This window comes from Pan troglodytes, chromosome 9 (genome assembly GCF_028858775.2).
Source record: "Pan troglodytes isolate AG18354 chromosome 9, NHGRI_mPanTro3-v2.0_pri, whole genome shotgun sequence".
NCBI classification, from domain to species: Eukaryota; Metazoa; Chordata; class Mammalia; order Primates; family Hominidae; genus Pan; species Pan troglodytes.
In genome coordinates this window covers 91,590,623-91,607,107 of record NC_072407.2, presented here as the reverse complement: position 1 = coordinate 91,607,107, position 16,485 = coordinate 91,590,623, and the positions used below count along the sequence as shown (strand labels likewise).

The 16,485-nt window shown below is 36.7% G+C and overlaps 1 pseudogene; it reads left to right on the top strand.

The window, feature by feature from the left end:
• Nucleotides 1-7,148: 7,148 nt before the first annotated feature.
• On the top strand, nt 7,149-7,289 carry LOC112204947 (U2 spliceosomal RNA; annotated as a pseudogene).
• The last annotated feature ends 9,196 nt before the right edge of the window (nt 7,290-16,485 follow it).

Below are 16,485 nucleotides of genomic sequence, written 5' to 3'. Positions count from 1 at the left end.
CAGGCACAATGGCTCACTCCTACAATCCTAGCACTTTGGGAGGCTAAGGTGGGCAGATTGCTTGAGCTCAGGAGTTCCAGACCAGCCTGGGCAGCATGGTGAAACCCTATCTCTACAAAAAATAGAAACATTATCTGGATGTGATGGCTTGCGCCTATAGTCCCAGCTACTGGGGAGGCTGAGGTGAGAGGATAGCTCACACCTGGGAGGTTGGAGCTGCAGTAAGCCTGAGTGCAAGCCACCGCACTCCAGCCTCGGTGACAGAGTGAGATCCTGTCTCAGAAAAAAAAAAAAAAAAAAGAAAAGAAAAAAGAAGTTAAGATTACTCATAATTATGAATTAAATATATTAGACTTACAAGAATTAATTTTAAGTACTTAGAAATGTTTGTTGGACAGACCATTGAAGTACCTAAAATATTAATAGAATACATTTATAAATGTTATTTAAAATGCTTAACAGTATTTAATTAACTATGTAAAATAAGATGAAGACTATGAGATATCCTGTAAGTTACTGTTAAAGTTTATTAGATTTCTAAATAGAGTAAGATATGCCGAGACCAGCTCGGTCTGGGAGACCCTAACCCAGCAGCACTAGAGGAATTAAAGATACACACACAGAAACATAGAGTTGTGAAGTGGGAAATCAGGGGTCTCACAGCCTTCAGAGCTCAGAGCCCTGAACAGAGATTTACCCACATATCTATTAACAGCAAGCCAGTCATTAGCATTGTTTCTATATATATTCGATTAACTAAAAGTATCCCTTACGGGAAATGAAGGGATGGGCCAAATTAAAGGAATAGGTTGGGCTAGTTAACTGCAGCAGGAGCATATTCTTAAGGCACAGATTACTCATGCTGTTGTTTGTGGCTTAAGAATGACTTTAAGTGGTTTTCCACCCTGGGCAGGCCAGGTGTTCCTTGCCATCATTCCTGTAAACCCACAACCTTCCAGCTTGGGCGTTAGGGCCATTATGAACATGTTACAGTGCTGCAGAGATTTTGTTTATGGCCAGTTTTGGGGCCAGTTTATGGCCAGATTTTGGGGGGCCTGCTCCCAACAAAGATAGATAGATAGATAGATAGATAGATAGATAGATAGATAGATAATCAAGAAGGTAAAGAACAGGGATTTTTTTTAAAAAAATGTAGCTTCAATCAGTTAAATATTGATTATGAAAATTAAAGTAAAACTATGAAGAGTTTTCGGTATATAAACCTGTCCTCAAGGATATAAAAAAACAGTCAGTGCAGACACTCAGAGAGTTTAAGAAAGTTAATTGCTAATTCCTTCATTAACACTTTCTCTTCTAGACTGTATGACACCATCGTCCTCTGAAACTGACTGGCGTCCCTTCTCAGTCTCCTTTGCCAGCCCTGCCTTTTTTACCAGACCTTTAAATGCTGGAGTGTTCCAGGGCTCTCCCTTTGGCCCTGCTCTTTTCATTCTATAGTGTCTCTTGAGGTGATTTCAAACTCCAAGTACCATCTATGTCTGGCCACAACTGGCTAGAGGTTCACCAAACACATTTCCCTATTGTTCTGGGAATACAGCTAGGCCACATGTCTCAGTGTCCCTTAAAGGTAGGGGTGTCCTCATTATTGTGTAAGAGCTAATAACATCTGAGAGGAAGTGATGTATGCCCCTTCCAAGCTTATCCCCTCTCCGAAAACCTCCTATACAATTTTCCCCTCTCTTTGTTTACCCTAATGGTTTCTGAAACACACAGAGGCTCTAGCAGAGGATTCAGAGGCCCTGGAGAATGATACAGCCACAGACAGAAAGAGCCTAGATTACCGAACCATTGCTAGGAGCAATCAATAATACCCAAATAAACTTTATAGCAATAAAAGAATAAATTATTTTTTTAACTGAATGGATTGATTTGGTACAGAAGCTGGTGCACTAAACACTTCTGATCTTGATTGAGATCAGCATTTTTTTTCGTATTTGTTGTCCACTTAGACTTCTCCCTTGAGATTCAGCATTAAATATGTAATTACTTAATTGAGGTCTCCAACTGGAAGTCTATTAGCTCAAACTTCACATAGTGAAAGATAAGTTGCTCTACAACCCACTGCCCAACAAATTTACTTTGTGCCTCCCCAATACCAACCCAACCTATTGCCAGACTTCCCTCCCTGTCGTACCTGAATAAATGATGACACCACTCTTCACAGCAGTTCAGGCTAAAATCCGGTCACTCTTGTCTATTTTACTCATAACCAGCAGCTACCTCTACTTAGTCCTAAAAGGGAAAAAAAGTCATCTTTTCCTTGTAAACCTTTGCCTTTACTCTATTTTTCTCTGCAAAACAAAGTTTAAACTTTTTATCAAGATGTACAAATCTTTGCAAAATCTCATACAAATCTAGTCTTGTGAGGAACTTCTACCTTGAAAACCTCATGCCCCTGGTCACAGTGAAATGGATGAAAAGTAGATATATGACTCAGCTTTGGAGAATATTTTTGCTAAGGTGTTGAATTCAAGTTTAAAGTGACTGGAAGCATTACATGAGTGGCTAGCTAGCTTCTACCTCACATATGAATTGAATAACGAAGAAAGCAGGATTAACTAGAAAGCAGAATAAAGCAAGTGCCCAGAGAGGAGCAGAAACAATATTAGAAATGGAGCACTCCTTCAATTTATAATCTCCAAGATCTTGATTCCTGCATTTCCTGAGACCCATTGTCATTTTTAGATTTGGCTTCTGTGAGACATTCTTGTGTCTTTATAATAAGCCCCTACCACCATTACTCCCTCTCTTTTTTGCTTAAGCTAACTGGAATTGGTTTATTTTATCTACCGTATAGAATCCTGAATAATTAAGCTTTCCAGCCTCATCTCTAATTCACTAGTACTCCCCGATTCCCTCCTGCCATCACATATGAAAACTGGATACATTGAACTTCAAATGGTTTCTAGAATATTGTTGGCTATTTTGTGATATTAAGATTTTAAAAAAATCTGTCTCATTTGCCTGTGATATTCACTGCCACTTAGCTTTCTGGAAATGTTTTAGTCATGCATTAGGGCTCGTCTCAAATATCACCCTTGCATTGGACTTATTTGGACCTTCTGCAGGAAGATATTTTAATTCTATCTTTTGTGCCATCATAGTACTCTATCTACCCATCTGTAATGACATGAAGGACATGAAATCATTATTGAAAGATTTTCTTCCTCATTAGACTGATGCAAAGGCAGGAATGATGCCCAATTAATTCTGAATGCCTCAAGTATACCACACGATTTGACACACAGTTGTATGTCTATTTGTCAAATGAAGGAAGAAATACATGAAAGAAGAAACTGTGCTAGCCCTGCCAATTATTATTTTAGCAGATGATATCTTATTTTAATTTTTTAAGTTTCAAATGATCTTTGTGGTATACTGGCTTATTTGTTTAGGTTATTTCTCAGCACATTCTTTGCATATTTCATTACCCATCAGCAATAAAATTCAAGAAGGGAAAGAAGGAATTGTAATAATCAGCTCTTCACACCCTTATTTCTCTTCCCTAATATTTCCCCAAGTTTTTATTTTGTTCTCACAATTAAGTCTATACTACTTAGAAAATAAGATTAAATCTTCTATGCTCCTTTGGTTAGAAATTTTTCTGGGATGGATTTAAAGTTGAACATCTATTGCAACTTAAAATTTTTGTTAAAGTTGCTCTTTCTAATGGCAATTATGTTGGGCTAGAGGATAAATAGTTGGAGATAATGGAATTTTCTCTTAGTGTTATTGCTGCCTCCCTTCTTCTATATCTTGTAATGGACTCTTTGGAAATTATAATAATAATGAATACTAACTTAATATTTATCAACCACAGAGCCAGGGGCAGAGCCAAGTGTTTTTATATACATTGTCTTATTTACTCCTTTTCTCAGCACTGTGACTGTAGTACTTTCATAATATGTATAACTTTAGAGGTATTTTGAGTTACTAAGAAATAACATGAAAACAAGCTCTTTGCACCTGTAAGATTACTAGCTAGGACAGCTTTGTAAGAGAAAGACCTCTTTACCCTTCAGGAGTAGCAGGAAAAGTATGCTATTCAACAGGATTGGCTTATCCACCTGACTCTGACATAATCATATATGAAATGATACTGACATCAGCTTTCTTTCTCCAATTGTTGATAATTTGGTTCCTTATTTCTTGTCCTTCCTCTTGAGTAATTTGATCTGTCCTCTTCCTGTTCTTCCCTTCCAGAGCAGGAAAGTCAAAGGAAAGGAGGAAGTTGTGTAGAAGAAAACAGTTTCAAGGGGCATTCTCCGGAAAGACTGAAACATTATGCTACCCGGTCAAAACATAGTTTGAGAAGTTAAATTTGGATTAGAAGTCTCTTTCTATAAATTTTTTTTTTCAATTTTTAAAAATTTTCATCTTTAAAAAATGTGTTTTTCAAATTTTATCAAAAAGCTCCATCTTTGTCCTAGCTGAACTCATAGGAAAAGGAATGTTTTCAGATCTCAGATCTGAATAAGTAGGGGGACAGCTTATCTCTGAGGGGGCAAGCTGGTAAAGAGGGCCCCATTTGAAAAACTCGGAAACAAGAAAGGATTTTAAGTGGGCACCAGGAGTTTCTGTACAAAATAATCCTTTACTCTCTGTTCATTAAAAATATATTTTAATTATTATATATTTAAATATAAATTTATTTATTTAAATATATATTAATTTAAATATTATATATTTAAATACATATTATAAAGATATGTATTTTAAATATTATATATATAAATTTAAAAAGTAGTCCTTTCAGAAGGTCTAAGGATTTCTCAACTGCTGATAATCACAAGGGAACAAACTGAGTCTCTAGATAGGGAGAAAGTGAGAGTTGCAACATAGTTCCAGACTCCAGAAGAAAAGGGTTCACGTGCCACAGATTGCCAAGATATCCTGTGATAACTTAGCTTCTGCTTAGAGTGCTTAGGCCTAGATTGCCTATCTACTATTTTCTCTATTTCTTGGGAAAGCTGTCTGATTCCATCTGTGTTTCTATCTGGATATTTAGCACTTATCGCCATTTTATTATATTATCATATATTATTCAACTGGATTATGTGGTTTAATAGAATGTTGGGCTAGGTATCAGACCAGTGGTTTAATGCACTGAAAATACATAATAGTGTTATAATAACTAACAGTTATTGCTCATTTGCTCTGTGTTGGGACTGTGCTTAATACCTTACATGGTATGTTGAGAATTACTGAAGAGTTCAGTGAGCAACAGACTATATGATAAAAATTTAGTTTGGTAACAGAATAAAACATGTAAAATGAAGTTATCTGTGGTGTATGTGGGATTTGTCCTTAGACATAAGTGTAGGAGGGGGCATTTCAGATGAATGTTGCTATTTCTACAAGACAAGCCAAGTAACTTAATAGAATAAAAATTTGCCATTATTAATTATTATTACTATTAATTTAGTCAGGCCTGGGCAGCTATATGTCATACCTTCAGTAAAAAGGAATACCCATAGCCTAGACATTGAAACTAGTATATTTATTTTTCCAGATACTTAACACAGCTGAGTGATGCCCTTCATTCAGGAGCTCCTGGGGAACACGGTGCTATGTAATAGAGTGAAATGGGAATCAGTGAGAGGAGGAAAAATAACTTCATCAGGAATGTGAATGCAAGATTCTTAAAAGGGCAGAGTACTTTTCTCATTCGTTGTTTCCCTTTTACCTCCATTCAATTAAAGAGACTTGGGGTCATCGATGTTTCTTTTCTCTTCCATTTCATTTTTGACTTAATACACAAATGGAGTACGTTATTGACAGAGGGGCCCCCTTGTAGTCCAGAGTAAACTCCCTCATTCAGTCAAAACTCTGCACACCGAAAACCTATATGATTCATAAGCAAGTGGCATAGGTGTTTGCGCTAGGTCATATTTCAACAGGTAGCATACCTCCAATTTATTTGTTTATTTTTCAGTTGCTTACTTTGTATTTGCATTTTCTGGGCACTAGATTCTTGGCAAGAATCAGGTAAGGCTATCATAGTCCAATATATGGAGTTCTATAACTGAGGACTTTAAAGAAAATAGTCCTCAGGACTTTAAAAAAGTTTTTAAAAACGTTTTTAAAAAGCTTTTAAAAGGCGAATTAAATACTTATTTGTTTTTTTGAAAAATATTTGTACCTTTAAAATGCTATTAATTTAAACATGATTATGGACAATAGATTGCTAGTGATAAATGATGGGGTTCTGGACGAGCCAGACATTGTACAGCTTCCCTTGGGGCAAGCATGGTGATCGATGTGGGTTTCGCAAGCTGGAGTCATTCAACTTGGTGTTCTAGTCTTGTATATATATTTAATTTCATATTTAAATTGTACAATTATGTTATTTTGACTATAGTCAACCTGTTGTGCTATTAAATACTAGATATTATTTATTCTTTCTAACTATTTTTTGTACCCAATAACCATCCCCACCTCACCCTCAAAGCCTACTACTACACTTTGGTAACTATCCTTCTGCTGTCTATCTCCATGCGTTCTATTGTTTTGATTTTTACATCCCACAAATAAATGAGAACATGCAATGTTTGTCTTTCTGTGCCTGGATTATTTCACCTAAAATAAAATGTTTGTCTTTCACCTAAAATAATAAAATGCTTGTCTTTCTGTGCCTGGATGATTTCTTCTCAAATAATGATCTCCAGTTCCATTCATGTTGTAGCAAATTTTTTTCATGTGTCTTTACCTTCTGTTCTGGTACCATACCCATCTGTGTTCAATTTTTTTTGTACTGAAAAGTATATATATATATATATATATATATATATATATATATATCCAATTCCCTGTGATACCGAGGAAAGACAGCATACACACACACACACACACACACACATATGTATATGTATATATATACATATGCATATACAGCTACTGAGTGACAAGTGGTATGGTATAATATCACCTGTCACTCAGTAGCTATCATATATATATATATATATATGTATATACATATATGTATAAATATATATATATACATATTTATATATATATACATATACATATATATATATATGAAACAAGGAATTGTTTCCAGGAACCCTAAAGATACTGAAATCTGAGGATGCTCAGCTCAAGTCCCTTATGTAAAATGGCATAGTTATATTGTTTCTCTGACTTTTGGCTAAGATGAAGTTTAGTATCTGTTCTTATCAGTTTAAAGTGGCATAGTATTTGCATATAGCCTATGCATCCTCTGGTATACATTAAGTAATCTCTAGATTACTTATACTAATACAACATACATGCTATGTAAAAAGTTGTTATACTATATTTTTTATTTGTATTATTTTTATTGTTGTGTTGTTATATTTTAATGTTTGTTATTTCCAAATGTTTTTAATTCATGGTTGGTTGAATCTGTGAATGCAAAATCCATGGATATGGAGGGCCGAATGTACACACACACACACACACACACACACACACATTCATAATTTTCAAAGTCCACAGTAAGTATCAAGCAGTGTGTGTTTACCTGCATGTGTATGTGAATTAATTCTGTTCCTGAGGCGGTTTTATTTCCCTCCAGTGGATTCTACTTTATTTCTTAATGTCAAGAAATGGCTTATCTCTATCTGAGTACCTGTACTTCCTTTCTCTGTCTCTCTCTGCTGTCTCTGTCTCTGTCTCTGTCTCTCTCTATCTTAGTGTTTGTGTGGGTGAGAGATCACCATTCTGCCTGCACCACTCAAAATGCAGCTCTCCTAACTAAAAGACTGTATTATTCACGGAGGTCTCAAACGAAAATGTTTCTCCCATTGGACAGAAATGAGAATGCCCTGGCGCTTCTCAAATAACACCACTTAATATATTCTTTCAATTGCAACAGTTTAGAATTATTATTGATAAATAATTCTAATACGATTTAGTGTCCAATAACATATTAGGGAAACATGATAATTTACCACATCCTCTCTGTATTCTTGTTCATTTATTTTTCATTCTGTCGTACTCTGTACCTTTTTAAAGGCCACTTCAATTTGTTTTTTACTAGAGCTGGAAACATGTTACTTCTCCTATGAACCAGCCAAGTTTTTATGTGCTTATTATGGATTCAACATACCTCTCTTCTCAATTCACAACAAATGGCTCCTCTCTATCTCAGATAGAGCAAGTTGAAGTCCTATCCCTCCAGTACTGTACTTTACAATGTGAAGGCTTGGGACAGATTCTCTTCCACAGCCCCCAGAAAGAACCAATCCCACTGACACCTTAATTTTATACTTCTAGCATCTATAACTGTGAGACAATAAATTTTTGTTGTTTTCAGCCACTAAGTTTGAGGTGATTTGTTCTGGCAGTCCTAGGAAACTAATACAGTGCCTCTATTAAAACAATTCATCTTGTTTACTCCAGTTTTGTTTTTTTTGGCATATCTGTTTCAGACTGGACTATGTACTTATCAAGAGAAATGACCTTATCTGTCATATACTTCACTCTGTGGTATTTATGTGAGGGACATAAAATGTAAGATATGATATGCTGTGTAAGATATGATACCTGCCTTAAAATCCAGTGTTTATTCATCAAATTTTTATTGAGTGCCTGATGTAATTATGTAACAGCCACTCCTCAGGATACTGGTCATACAACGGTGAGCACAGAGATGATGGTCTCCTCTCTCGTGGAGCAAACAGTCTGGAAAATTGTGGGGTGGGGGGACATTAAAAACACAATCAAAAGGAAAATAATTGCACAAAAATAATTGTCAAGCAGGAGAAAAACATCTGTATGTAAAGAAGAGGAAGCAGTGATCGTTCTTGGCCATGGGATGATCTGGAAAGGCCTCTAAAAGGGGCAGTAGATTTTAATAAACAGCACACAGAGAGAGAATATTTCCTTGTGAAGAAGAGAATGGGGAAGGACCCCTGGGTCATTAGTAGTTCATTTGCCTGGAGCATAGAGAAATAGAGTAAGTAGAGTAATCATGGCAATAGTTTTTTGGGTGTTTTTAAAATGCTTACTAAGTATCAGCCTTACATTATCTCATTTACCTTCACATTTTTTTGACGTAGGCTGTTGTCATCCCAATTTACAGATAAGGTTGTTGAGTTTTCCTTAACCATAGCTTTATACTTATTATTATACCATACTACCTGTCACTCAGATTTATTCCTAGGGATAACTATAATTTGAAATGAGATCTCTGACTCCACAGGCTCTGTTTTTTTTCATTCCACAACAGAGAATTATTCCCTAAAATGCAGAGTCAGAAAGATAGGTTGCAGGCAGATTTTAGAATACTTCTATTACAAAGGCTATAAAAATATACTTTACAGTAAACAAAGGGGAAAATCAAGTGTCTGCAAAGTAGTAACATGATACATGCTAAAACATTGAAATAGGAAAAAATATTGGGGGAAGTAGGATTCCTTAGCACTTACTAAAGGAAAGATCCAGATAAGAAATGTAAATATACCAGGCTTGGTGTCTCACACCTGTAATCCCTGCACTTTGGGAGGCCGCAGCTGGTAGATCACTTGAGGCCACGAATTTGACACCAGCAGGGCCAACATGGTGAAATCCCATCTGTATTAAAAATATAAAAATTAGCCAGGCCTAGTTGCATGTACCTGTAATCCCAGCTACTCAGGAGGCTGAGGCAGGAGAATCGTTTGAACCCAGGAGGTGGAGGTTGCAGTGAGCTGAGATTGTGCCACTGCACTTCAGCCTAGTCGACAAAGTAAGACTCTGTCTCAAAAACACACACACACACAAAACAACAAGTTATGTAAATCCATCGTCAGAATGACTTAGTGTGAACAAGAAGCATCTCAGTTGTCTGCTAAAAATTCCTGCTTCTTCGCAATGAGAATATTCAAAAATCTCTCTTCAAGGTGGTGGATAAATTACCTCAATTTGATCATTACACAATGCACCCATTTAAACACATATTGAAACAACAGATTGTACCCTATAAGTATGCACAATTATTATGTGTCAATTATATTTTTGTTTAAATTCTACTTCCAGTCACCACCCCAGAGGACTGCTGACGTGAGGAGGTTTTAGACAATATTCTGTTCTGGCCTAGCCAAGGGATTAGGGAGGCAATGTAAGCCAAACTTCCTTTTTCACAGCAAGCTCTTGGACTGCAGGGATCAAATTTCATTCATCTTTTTATTCCCTTTTCCCCTAAGTCCCAGACCCTTGCTCCTAATAAGCATGTGGATGACTTGAACTGAATTGTAAGAGTGAAAGACTCTTGTGAAAGAAGAATCATTAAGACTGTGTGAATTTAAAAAGAGAACGAATTCAAGAGAACATGCTTTGTAAGTCTGGGAAAGAGAACGTGCAGGGTACAAGGGCGGTAACATGTGACCAAGAAGAGAAGAGTAAAATGAACTCACTAGCCAATTACATTCGAGTGATCTGCTACTTAGAATGCATGACTGAACTCCTGGGTGGTCTTATAGCCACTGGGTACTTTTTTTCTGCCAGACTTTGAAAGCACTTTGAAGACGGGGTGTCATCTAAAGGTTGGTGATTTGTATTGAGTTCCCCCACCCTAGAACTGGCAGGCACCATTCTCTTTGATAAATATCATAGGAAGAAATCAGAGAATTGTATTTTCCATTGAAATAGTTGGAAGATATATAGAGAAGCCTAATGTGGTTTTCTGAGTTGGAAATTTGCTAGGACATAGGGATGTGAATGCCCATCTTCTCAAAAGACATGCTGTAGATGCCAATAGATCTGAGCAGCAGGATGGAATGTATCAAAATAAATGGCAGGATTATCCAGTGCTGGAGCCCTTATTTAAGAAGCCCATATTAATTGAACTGAACATAGTTGGCATTCCAACAAATATATGCTGAAAGAAAAATAGCTAAAACAACTTAGGGGATATGTTCTCTCAAGTGGTTGGTAATTTGTTTCCTAACCTTCTGTCACTGAACCTGGCTGGATATGGAAAGGTCCATTCTACTTTCATTCTACTTCAGCTACTCAGATCTTAGTTGTACCCTAGAACTTTTCATGATGGATAATTGTACCCTTCTATACTTTTCATTTAAACCATGTCACTCACCAATAATCACCTACATTTTCAGCTAATTGCCTCTAGTGCCTTGGCTCCAAACATTCTTTGACCCCACTGTATTTACACTTTTCCTCATTCCTTTATACCCCTAAAATTTGCAGTCCCCTTCTTACTTAGCTAATATTTTACAATCTCTCCCACAAACACCCTCAAATAGCCTTGCATCTCTCTTCTTCATTGTGTTACTTTTGTAAAATCCAGGCCCTATTTAAATACAATGTTCCATGTATTCTGTGCCTGAACCTATGCAGCTGATGTAGCTGAAGCAAAGCAGGGGTATTGGCTGGCCTCACTTTAAATTCTTCATCCTTAATTGGAAATGTATCTTCATACTCCCTGGTAATTCTACTTTATATATTTTTACACCTATTACTTTTCCTGAACTTCCAATACTGCCTTGCTCCTCTTCATTTTGGTTTATGAACCTGGCTTCCTATTTCACTGGGGAAATAGAAGTAATTAGTAATAACTCGCATGTCTTTTCACCACCACATCGACCATCCCATCCTATCTGTACATGTTTATTGTCTCTTTCTTCCTGTTCTTACTTGAGCTGTACATGCTCCTATCTGATCACACTTATGCACAGGGTCTCATTCTCTTTCACTTCAGCAATTAGACACTTCCTTAAAAAATAATTTTCTGTCTCAACTTGATTATTCCCACAATACTGCAAACATGTTGTAATACCTTTTTTCTTTAAAATAACCCATTTTCTTTAAAATAATTTCCAACTATCAACTGATTCCTCTGTTTCTCTCTATATAAAATTCCTTAAAAGAGATTTCTTATGTTGCTTCTCTCCCTTTTCTCTCTTCCCATTCTCATTTGAATCTACTTCAAAAGGTTTACCATACTAAGAAAAAAAGCTCTTCTCAAGATTACCTATGGTTTCCATAGTGCTAAATTCAGTGATAAATTTAGTCTTTGTCTTAATCAGCCTCTCGGTATCTTTGATTCAGCGGGTAATTATCTCCTTCTTAAAATACTTTCTTCACTTGACTTCTGGGAGCTACTCTCAGTTTTCCTATTCACTTTAGATGTTCCCCTAAGCTCTGTTTACTCATTTATCTCATCCCTCCACTGGAGTTCACTAGGGTTCAGTCCTTAGATCCTTTCTCTATCAGCATTCACTCACAAGGTGATATCACATAGCCTTTGAATAGTATCTGAATATTGATGATGGTCAAATGTTATTTCCCCTGAACTCGAGATTCTATTCAACTCCTACTAGACATCCTTACCTGCACAATTAATAGACACATCAAATTTAATATATCCTAAGTTGGACTCTTGATGTCCTGCTCCTCCAAACCTGGTCCTCTTGCACATTTTCTATCTCATTAAATGTCTATTTCTTCCCGTTGCCTAAGCAATTCAGAGTCACTCTCGAAGTGACTTTTCTCATTTCCCTATGCATATTTGATCCATCAGTCATGTTAATTATGCCTTTTAAATGTGTCAGGAATCTAATTACTCCTCTTCCACTGCTAACTTTTGTTGAAATGACCATCAGCTGTCTCTTGGATAAATACAATCCTTTACTTTTGGTATTTCTGATTCAGCGTTTGCTTCCTTATTATCCGTTCTGAACATAGCATCTGGGTCAGAGGTCTTGTCACCTCTGTGTCCCAAAGTCTACAGTGATTCCCACCACCCTCCTTATCAAGGCTAACAAGGCCCTACATGATCTGGTCCCCACTTCTTTTCAGACCTAATTTCTTCTACTTTTTTCAGGCTTCACTCATTAGCCATACTGTCCTCCTTGGTGTGCTTCCACTCTTAGCACATACCCAGCAAAGGCCTTTTGTTCTGATTGTCCCTCTTCTTGGAGCTCTCTTCCTTAAATATCTGCAAAATATCTGCTTATCTTCTTCCATCACATCCTTCAGGCCTTTCCTCAAATGCCAATTTCTCAGGGAGGTTTTCCCTGGCAACCGTATCTAAGATTACGCTTTCCTACCCCAGAACTATCTAACCCCATCCCTGCACAGTTCTCTTCCTATTTACAGCCATCTAACCTACTACATATGTGACATATCTATGTATTGACTGTTTTCCCCTCTAGAATATATGTACAATGAGGGCATGGATTTTGTTCACTGTTTCATTTCCAACACCGTAAAGAGAACCTAATATATAGAAGACCCTATATAAGTAACAATTGAATACTTAAAGGCAGTCAACTCTAGGGTTTCTTCCCTAGACCTCTGTACCAGAAATTGAAATAGGAAATAGAAGATATTGAGGATACTAGGTATTCTCTACCTGTGTTATTGACCAGAAACAGCAACATATAGTTTTTCTTTACAGGGACTAAGCTAATCAATAACGAAGCAATGTCACTGACGATCACACTCATGGAATGAATTTTAATAAAAATATATTTTTATTTTGGATGCTTTTTGTTACATTTGAGAGAATGAATTGAGAATTTTTGTTTTTTTAAGTCAGGTGGACTCCTAATAACTTTTAAAGGCTAAGTTAAAAAGTTCTCATTTTCTCTAAAGCATTTCTGACTTACCAGTCAGTCAGTCACTCTTTCCTCAGCATATTTTATGTATATCTTAACTCTAGCTCTTATCACATTATTTCATAGTTTGCTGTATTGGGTTAATTCCACAACTAGGCTTTGTGTCCCCAGGAGCTACAACTGCTTCTGTCACATAGTAGGTTCTCATAAATCTTTTTTGAATAGCTTATGTAGACCCAGATGCCACAGGATTGGCAATAATTCACTGTTATTACAAAAAGAGAATTAATATAAAACATCACCTTGTTTGTAGACATATTAAAGAAGAAGGGAACCATGAAACACAATCTTTAGGAATTACAATGTGTCCTCTAAGTTTTGGATTTAATTGTCCTACCTAAATCTTAACAAACAAAAGCACATTGATACTTTATTTTTCTTCTTCTTATGTTTTGTATTACCCGGACTTAGTCACCAGATGTCACTATGAGACTGTTGTCCAGGTCACTCTTTCTTTAAACAAGAAGGAAACAAAGACCTCACATGAGGCATGGAGCAAAACGTATGTCCTTGTGGAAACACCTTATAAATGTTAAGGCTAGTAGATTTAGGGTTTTATTTTAGAGTGGATTTTGGCATGGCTTAGTGTGTAAGAAAGAGCACTGGACTGGGAATCGAGAATCCTGGATTTTAGCCCCAATTCTGTCATTTTAAAATATTTGACCACCTGGTAGATTTCTTTACTTTTCTGGGCTGTGAAAGATATCCTCATCTGAAAATAAGGGTGGCAAAAGAACCTCAAAATCTTCAAGCTCTAACATCCAGTGATTCTATTCCCTTCTTTTGCTAATTTCTTGGAAAGTAGCCAGAGGTCTTTACTACCAGGGATGATTTGGAAAGTCAGCATAAGTGAGAATAATGAGTACCTATTGCATACTCTATTTTATTCTAAACACAGTCTCTGCTAGGTTTTGACCTACCATGAAGTGGGGAAACCTTTATGGTCACTCTCACTTCTACACAGTCTCTGTATATTGGTGGTACACATTGTGTGAAATACCTTTTCCATCTAGAGGTTGCTTCATTTTTTTATTATAAAAACATTACACAAAATTTGTTTAAGGTGTCATGTAAATATACTTTTAGTGACTGTCATTTTTGGGTTTCACTCTCAGAGGAAAATGAATTATTTATATTAGGTATTTCTGAGTACCTAATCTGAATATTCTTGCTTTTTTTTAAAACCAGTTCTCTGCAGTGTTCACCCATCCACCTACCTAAAATATGCACCACTTAATCTTTTATTCATGCTGCTCCACAGCGTCCTGTAATCATAACCCACTTGTGGTAGACTCAGACACTGTTGTTGTATGAATGCCTTATTTATCTCTTTCTGTGCATATTTATGTTTCAGTTAGCTATTTTCATTGCATGTAGTTCCTTCCATAGTGTGGGTTCTCGTATTCTCAGCCATTTTCTTTGTCATTATTTTACTCAGAGTCGAACCACAGAGTAAATATTTTTGAGAACAGTCTGAATTACATGGAGCCTTTAACACTTAGAGGCACTATCCTAATACCCAAATTATTATATAGAACAGGTTGACACAGGCTTTTATAGAATTATCTAATCCTGAAACATATCTTGAGTATTTACTAAATGCTCCACACTGTTGATGTTCTGGGATTGAAACAACAGATAACACAGTGTGGCACAGAGAGAGCAGGAACAAGCATTTACACAGCAAAGTGGTGACCGTTACAGTGGAGTTGTGTGCAACACACTGTGGGAGGCTAGAGGAAGGCAGCCAGGCTTCACAGAGGATGGTATAGACTTACCCTTGAGCTGACCTTCAAAAATAGTCAGGAGGGTTTGCATGGGAGGTTGGGAGTCTATTCCAGGCAGAGGGGGCAGCAGAGGCAAAGAAAAAGAGGTTTGAGACTACATATTAAACTGGAGAAGTGCATATGGTCTGTACTTACTGCTTAGCAACAGAGTAGAATGATTTGCTGGGAGGTGAGACTGAATTAATATTAATCTATTGATTTCTCTTTGAAATTTACAAAATTTTCTCCTCTCTCCTTCCTTCTTTATGTATGTTGGTTCTACTGGAGTCAGTTCAGGTGTTTCTTAGGAAATTGTTCTTTATGATCTCTGTGAGTTGACATTAAAATATACATTATGTATGTTCTGTGACACATTGTTACTCTTATATGTTGGTTGTTTAACACCTACATGGGCTCTTGCCTCAGCTAAACAGTGAGTTCTCAAAGGTCACATTCATGATTAGCAGCCACACTGAATTATTATTACATGGAAGAATGGAAGGCAGGAATGAAGAAAGGAATGGTGGGAGGGAGGAAAGAAGGTAGGAAGGAAAAAGAAAGAAGGGGCGGAATAGGCGCTTGTAATGGAAGATGGAATTAATGTTTTTCAAGAGTATCTTACTTTCTAAGATGCTCAAATACAATGAGAAATATATTTGAGCATCCTGAATTGTGTGAAAGTTTTAAAATAATATTTGTCAATGTTCAGGAGAAAAATCCTTCTGAGCATGTGAAACAAGAGGAAGACCGAAGGTAGATATGCATAGAACCCTATCCACAGTTACTGAGTATGTTTAGTAGTGTAGAAATTGAGAAAAACTGCCTTATAGAGAGCTCAGCTCCAAAGTGACTGGCATGAGATTTAAACTCAGCATGTATAGGTTACATAAAATAACATCACACTCCAATCTTAGATATCATAGACCCTAAAAGGGCGATAGTGCAAGGTCTTTCATTGCACTGTCTTGATATTTCTAAGTCAAACTGCTTTTTGTTTCAAGGAAACACAACCTCTTGAGGAAGAAACTTCTGAGATGGCAGCTGCCAGAGATATACAAGCTGCCCAAGTGAGGGGTTAGGAAAAGCTGAAGCCAGGC